Below are 8,527 nucleotides of genomic sequence, written 5' to 3' on the forward strand. Positions count from 1 at the left end.
TTCCAAGGGAGAAAGATGAGGCTTTCTGCTCCCATAAAGATTTACAGCCTCGGAAACCCTGTACAGGGTCGCTATGAGTCGGAACCGACTTCACGGCACATAACAACAACAACAATCTTTATGCAAAGGAGCTCTGGTAGCGTAGTGTTTACGAATAGAGTTTAATAGAGTTATAAGAGTTTGCGAACCGCAAGGTCAGCAGTTTGAAACTACCAGCTGTTCCGCTGGAGAAAGGTCTCTATGAGTCGGACCCGACCCCACGGCACATACCAACAACAACAATCTTTATGCGAGGAGGCCTGGTGTGGTGCTGTGGGTAAATGCTGCAGACTGTAAAGCCGTTTGAACTGCAAGGTCGGCGGTTCAAGCTCACCACTCGCTACTCAGAAACCATATACAGGGTCGCTATGTGTCACGACCGACTAGACGGCACTTAACAACAACAACAACAATCTTTTTGCGAGGTTTTTTTTTTTTTTTTTTTTTTTGCTAGAACAGATCCCCATGTCATTTCTACCGTGGAGCTTCTAGTGGGTTTGAACCTCTGACCTTTCAGTTAACAGATGAGAACTTAGCCATTGTGTCACCAGAGTTCTTTGTTATGCATTGTAATCAAGTCAATGGCACACAACAACAACGTTCATCCTCTCTCTGCAAAATATATCTAAATTTGGACCTCTTCTTAGACCTGCACTGTATAGAAACCATCATCTCTTGACTGGATTGTTGTTGTAATTAAATAGTCCCTGCCTCTACCTTTGCCTCCCACAGTTTATTCTCCACACTGCAGCCAGGAGTGTCCTTTCAAAACATAAACCCAATTGTGCTACTTCTCTGCTCAAAATGCTACAATAGTACCTTATTTCACTCAGTAAAAAAAGCCAAAGTCCTTCAACAACCTACAGGGCCCAACAGGATCTCTTGCCCTCCTTTACTTGTCAGACCTTATCTCATTTAAGCTTCCCCTCACTCCCTTAGTTCTAGCCACTGGGTTCCCACTTCTGTTCTGGCTGTTTTCTGTGCTCAAATACTCTACATCTGGAAATTCACAAGGGGACTTGGTAGCATAGAGCGTTATGTGTTGGGCTGCTAACAGTAAGGTCAGGAGTTCGAATCTACCAGCCTTTCCATGGAAGAAAGATGAGGGGTTTTGCTCCTGTGAAGATTTAGAGCCTTGGAAACCCTATACGGTGTCACTGTGATTTGGAACTGCCTCCGTGGCACACCACCATCACTTAGAAAGTACAACTTAATCAATGAAAACAAAAATACAGGAATTAAAAGTGTTCAGGGACTTTTATAACAACTTGACATTGCCCTGTGTATGTGGTCTCTTTGAGTTAAGTGTAGGCCACTTTAGGTACTATTGTCCTCAGGAGTGATATGTTATAAGAGTTAGTGCACTACATATGCGTAGTAGAAACATGCATTGGTTTGTGGTAGATTGGAATTTTTAAAAAATGGTTCTTTGACAAAGGAAATTTAAGAAGAATTAACTATTGTGTTGTTGAAAGTAAATGTATGTTGAGGTAATTTTAAATTAAGATGGAACTTGGAGGTTGGGGGAGAATTCTCTTTATTGCTAGCAGTCAACCTGACAATTTTATGGTCCTTCAAGTAATTTCTCCTTTCTTCTGTCATTTTACTCAGGATCTTTTCCCCCTTTTTCTCCCTTGAAGGTTGTGTATGATCCACTCAGTTAACTTGGAGGAGAAGGGGTACAGGTTCAGCTACAGAGACAAAGAACACAGCTGCTGGTCTTGACAGCTGCTGCTTCTGTTACTGAAACTGGGAATTAACTGAATTGGAGAGATTGGATAGAATTAGCAAACTGTTGAAACGATCTGCTGAGAATTGGCTCCCATTGAGCTGGAAGGGATAGGAATTTGAGGAAGAGGAAGCTCCCTGACACGCACGTAGATTTAGCTGAAGCTGCTGTCATCTCTCCCTCTATCTGAGGGGGATTGGTTTCCCCAGCTTCATCACCCTTCTTGGAGTCATTATCTCTCCTTCCCCTCCACAGACATTTTTCTCTTTTTCTTTGTATCACCTGTGGTAAAGTAGTTATCTTGATCAGGGAAGCATGAAGGGCTCTGACATTTTAATTATCATCTGCCTCCTTGAACAACAAGAATAAGAGGAAAAACAAATCCCCTAAGAGTTACCTGCTAGAGGGTTTTGCCAGGTCTTATTTTATCCTAACTCTCAATGTATAGCTTATAGGGATCTGGCAAATAACACAAAGAGGAAGACTTATGAAAATGCAAAGTCGTGTGTAGTCCACAGAGATAGAGCCCCAGAAGACTGGACTGTGTAGTGAGAAGAACACAGCACCATCATTGCTCTATTTACTTTGTTCTTCTCTTGACCCTAATTAAGTTACATAACCTCTTTGCCTCTGTTTTCTAATATGAAAAATGGGCTAATACCAATATCACTAGTTTGATGTGAAGATTAAAAGTGTTTATGAAATGTATATAAGACACCAAACACAGTCAAGCAACTCATAAGTGTTCAAAATTTTTGGCAGTAATAGTTAGTGTTATGGTAAATTATGTTTAAGTGAATCCTATCAATTTCTGTGACTTTTTCCCATTTGGAATACCTTTTACTCTCTGACAAAGTGATAGGCAAAATAATGCCCCCCAAAATATATCCACATTCAAATTCCTGGAAGCTGTGGCTATGCTGTATTGTGACAAAGAAGTATTAAGGTTGCAAATGCAATAAAGGTTGTTATTCAGCTGACTTTAAAATAGGAAGATTGTCCTGGATTATCTTGGAAGGCTCAATGTCATTACAAAGGGCCTTAAAAGTGGAAGAAGGCAGAAGAATCAGAGTCTGAGAGATTCAGTGTGAAAAGGACTTAACCTACCATTGCTGACTTTGAAGAGGGAATAGAACCATGAGCAAAGGAATATGGGCAGTTTCCAGAAACAAAAAAAGGCAAGGGAAGTAATTCTCCCATGGAGCCTCCAGGAAAGAATGCCTTGATCTTATGCAAGTGAGGCCCATTTCAGACTTCTGGCCTCTGGAAGCATAAAATAATAAATTTGTATTGTTTTAAGGCACTAAATATATGGTCATTTCTTGTAGCAACAATATTAAGCCAATGAACTCAATAAGCACAACAACTCAGAAATAAAATATATTCCACCATGTCTGGTATTTATCGAGCTATAGAAAGGTGAGACTCCTATTCAACAGGCATTAAAACATCAGCGTGCTCTGAATTCCTGCTGTGCACATAAATTGTTGTAGGGTTATAGGGAGAAGGTTGCTGGATAGGGTTTTTGAGGAGAAGATGGTGGGCTTCAACCACTAATATTGTGGTTAACAGACTAGTGTTTATCTTCCAGCATCACACCAAGACACTGTAGAAAGAAGGAAGAAATATAAAATAAACATATACATATGAAATGCATAGTGCAAGGTAAATTTGAAGGACTAGGAAATAGTCCTTCAAATATACTTGCATCATATGTTTCGTATGTATATGTTTATTTTACATAATACTAGGAAAGATCTCCACCACTCATCTGTCAGATTATTGTACTGTGGTGGCTTGCATGTTGCTATGATGATGAAAGCTATACACCTGGTATTTTAAATACAGTAGGGTCACACATGGTGGACAGGTGTCAATGGAGCTTCCAGACTAAGACAGACTAGGAAAAAGGAGTTGGGACTACTTCTGAACGTTTAGCCACTGAACACCTCATGGATAGTAGCAGAACATTGTCAGATATAGTGTCAGAGGATGAAAACAGTAAGAAAAGCACCAGAATATTATCAGAAACAGTGCCAGAAGATAAGCACCTCAGGTTGGAAGGCACTCAAAATATAACTGAGGAAAAGCTTACTTCTCAACATAGAGCTGACTGTGAAAACATGAAAGGAGTAAAGCTTTGAGGACCTTCATTAATTGATGGCACACAACTCAATATGAGCTGAAACAGTTGCAAGCATTCATTAATAATCAGAATATGGAAAGTATGAAGTATAAATGTAGGAAAATTGAAAGTTGTCAAAAATAGAACAAATAAAGACTGATGATCTAGGCATCCATCGGTGAGCCAAAATGGACTGGGATTGGCCATTCTGAATCTGAAAATCATATGGTTTCCTGTGTAAGGAACAACAAATTCAACAGCAATGACGCGACATGCATCATCAAAAAGAACTTTCAAATCTGTTTTAAAGTACAATGCTGTCTGTGATAGGATACTATCCATATGCCTACAGGAAGACCAGTTAATACCATTATTAATCAAATGTACACACCAACCACTAAAGCCAATAAGGAAGAAATTGAAGAATTCTGCCAACTTATTCAGTCTGAAATTCATCAAACATGCAATCAAGATGCATTGGTAATTACTGGTGATTAAAATGTGAAGGTTTGAAACCAAGAGGAAGGATCAGCAGTTGGAAAATTTGGCCTTGGTGATAGATATGATGCTGGAGATCCTATGACAGAAGTTTTCAAGACCAGTGATGTATTCATTGCACATACCTTTTTTAAACAATATAAAGGATGAATATATACACAACCTAACCAGATAGAATACATAAGAATCAAATTAACTACATCTGTGGGAAGAGATGGTGGGAAAGCTCAATATCATTAGCTAAAACAAGGCGAGGGACAGACAGACATGGAATAGACCATCAGTTGCTTATAGCAGTTCAGGCTGAAGCTGAAGAAAATTAAAACAAGACCATGAGTGCCAACACATGACCTTGAACATATCTCACCTGAATTTTGAGACCATCTCAACAACAGATCTGATGCATTAGACAGAAATGACTGGAGACCAGAAGAGCTGTAGTATGACATCAAGAACATCAGACAGGAAGAAAGCAATGGGTCATTAAAAAGACAAGAAAGAATGAAAAGGCAAAAGTGGATATCAGAGAGACTCTGAAATTTACTCTGCAGCACAGAGATCCTAAAGCAAATGGAAGAAATGAGGAAGTAAAAGAACTGAACAGAAAATTTCAAAGGGCAGCTCAAGAAGACAGTCAAATATAAATAATGAAATGCTCAAAGATCTGGAGTTGGAAAACCAAAAGGGAGGAACACACTGAACATTTCTAAAGCTAAAAGAGTTGAAGAAAAATTCAAGCCTCAACTTGAAATATTGAAGAAATCCATGGGCTTTTGAATGAAGCAATGAAGCAAATATTGAATGAAGCGGAAAGTGTCAAAAAAAAAAAAGGATAGAAGGTACACAGTAACTGTAACAAAAACAATGATTTTTTGTTCAGTCATTTCAAGAGGTAACATATAATGAGGTAGCATATGATCGTGAGTCAATAGTGCTGAAGGAAGAAGTACAAGCTACACTGCAGGTGAAAAACAAGGCTCCAGAAATTGTTGGAACACAAATTGAAGTCTTTCAACAAACTGAGGCAGCACTGGAGGAACTCACTCAACTAAGCCAAAAAATCTGGAAGACCTGGCCATCTGATTGTATAAGAGTCATATCTTTGCCCATTCCAAAGAGAGTGACCCAACAGAATGTGAAAATCGTCGGACAATATCATTAATATCACATGCAAGTAAAATTTGTCTCTAGATAATTCAAAAACAGCTGCAACATTACATTGACAGGAAACTGCCAAAGGTTCAAGGTGGATTCAGATGAGGATGTGGAATGAGGGATATCATTGCTGACCTCAGATGAATTTTGGCTGAAAGCAGGTAATAACAGAAAGATGTTTACTTGTGCTTTATTGACTATGCAGAGGCTTTTGACTGTGCGGATCATCACAAGATATGGACCATGTTGAGGAGTATGAGTATTCTGGAACACTTTATGTGCTCCTGAGGAACTTGTACATAGACCAAGAGGCAGTCATTCGAACAAAACAAAGGGATGCTGAATGGTATAAAATCAAGAAAGGTGTGTGCCAAGATTATAGTCTTTCACCATACTTATTCAATCTGAATGTTGAATGAATAATCTGAGATGATGGATTATATGAAGAACAATGTGGCCTCAAGATTGGAAGTAGACTCATTAACAACTAGAGATATGCAGATGATGCGCTCTTTCTTGCTGAAAGTGAAGAGGACTTAAAATACTTAATGATAATGATCAAAGACTACAGTCTTTGGTATGGGTTGTATCTCAATGTAAAATAAACAAAAATCCTTACCACTGCACCAAAAAGCAACATCCATATAAATGGAAAAAAGATTGAGGTTGCTAAAGACTTCATTTTTCTTGGACTTACCACCAACACCCATGGAAACAGCAGTGAAGAAATCAAACAACATATTATTGCATTAGGCAAGTCTGCTACACAAGACCTCTTTAAAGTGTTCAAGAGCAAAGTTTGAGGACTAAAGTGTGCCTGACCCAAGGCATGATATTTTCAATAGCCTCATAAGCATGTGAAAGTTGGACAGTGAATAAGGAAGACAGTGGAAGAATTGATACATTTGAGTTATGGTATTGGAGAAGAATATTAAAAGTACCATAGACTGCTAAAAGAACAAACAAATCTGTGTTGGAAGAAGTACAACCAGAATGTGTTGCAAATATACCTAGGTATATGGCAGAGCATACAGGGGGCAATGTTATGTAAACTTCTTAGTCATAACCAAATCCCTTGAAGGACTGAATCACTGAACTTGAGGACTTAGGACAATAGCCTTGAGGAATATCTAAGTCAGTTGGCATAACTTAATTCATAAAGGCAATGTTATACATCCTGCTTTGGTGAGTAGCGTCTGGGGTCTTAAAATTTTGTGAGTGGCCATCTAAGCATGATACTACTATTGGTTTCTTCTTGTTTGTAGCAAAGAAGATGAAGAAAATCAATGACTCAAGGAAACAATTAGTCCAACGGCCTAATGGACCACATGAGCCACATAGTCTGTACTACCCTGAGACAGAAGAACTAGATGATACCCTACTACAACTACCCACTGCTCTGATTGGAATCACAATAGAAGGCCTTGGATAGAGTGGGAGAAAAATGTAGAACAAAACTTAAAATCATAAAAAAGACCAGATTTATTGGCTGGATGGAAACTGGTGGAACCCCCAAGACCATGACCCTTCAAACCTGGAACAGAACCCACTCTCATAGATCACCTTCAGTCAAACAATTTGTTGTTGCCGTTAGGTGCCATGGAGTCGGAACCGACCCATAGCGACTTTATACACAACGGAACAAAACACTGCCTGATCCTGGGCCAACCTCACTATTTTGCCACACTTGAGTCCATTGATGCTGCCACTTGCCCAATCCATCTTGGTGGGGTCTTCCTCTTTTTCTCTGACCCTCCAACTTACCAAACATGATATCCTTCTCCAGTGACTGCTCCCTCCTGACAATATGTCCAAAGTATGAGAGACAAACTTTGGCCATCTTGGCCTCTAAGGAGCACTCAGGCTACACTTCCTCCAAAACGGTTCTATTGGTTCTTTTGGCAGCCCATGACACTTTCAATATTCTCCTCCAACACCATAACTCAAAGGCATCAATTCTTCTATGGTCTTCCTTTTTCACTGTCCAGCTTTCACATGCAGATGAGGTTATTGAAAATACCATGGCTTGGATCAGGGGCACCTTAGTCCTCAAGCTGACATCTTTGCTTTTCAACACTTTAAAAAGGTCTTGTGCAGCAGATTTTTACTTAATGCAATATGTCGTTTGATCTCTTGACTGCTGCTGCCGTTGAGTGTTGATAGTTGATCCAAGAAGAATGAAGTCCTTGACAACTTCAGTCTTTCCTCCGTTGATAAGAATGTTGTTTATTGGTCCACTGGTGAGGATTCATGAGCACAATTAAGTGTTCTGGAATACTCATACTTCTCAATGTTGTCCATAGCTTGTTATGATCCACACAATTGAAAGCCTTTACATAGTCAATAAAGCACAGATAAACATCTTTCTGATATTCTCTGCTTTCAGCCAAGATCCATCGGAGATCAGCAATGATATCTCTCGTTCCACGGACTCTTCTGAATCTGGCTTGAACCTCTGGAAGTTCTCTGTCAATGGATGATTGTAGCCATTTCTGTATTACCTTTAGAAAATTTTACTCACATGAGATATCAAAGAGATTGTTCGACGATTTCCACATTCTGTTGGGTCACTTCTCTTTTGAATGGGCACAAATATGGATCTCTTCCAATCAGTTGGCCAGATAGTTGTCTTCCAAATTTCTTGGCAGAGAGGAGTGAGTGCCTCCTGTGTCACCTCACTTTCTTGAAAGATTTCAATTTTTATTGCATCAATTCCTGGTGCCTTGTTCTTTGCCAATTCCTTCAATGCACCTTGGAGTTCCTTCTTCAGTATCATTGGCTCTTGATCATATGCTCCCGCTTGAAACGGTTGACCTTTTGGTACAGTGACTCTGTATGCCTTCCATCTTCTCTTGATGCTTTCTGTATCATTCAATAATTTGCTCAGAGAATCTTTCAATAACGAAAGTCGAGGCTTGAATTTTTTCTTCAGTTCCCCCAGCTTGAGAAATACTGAGCGTGTTCTTCCTTTTTGGTTTTCT

Source organism: Chrysochloris asiatica, unplaced genomic scaffold (assembly GCF_000296735.1).
Source record: "Chrysochloris asiatica unplaced genomic scaffold, ChrAsi1.0 scaffold00189, whole genome shotgun sequence".
NCBI lineage: Eukaryota > Metazoa > Chordata > Mammalia > Afrosoricida > Chrysochloridae > Chrysochloris > Chrysochloris asiatica.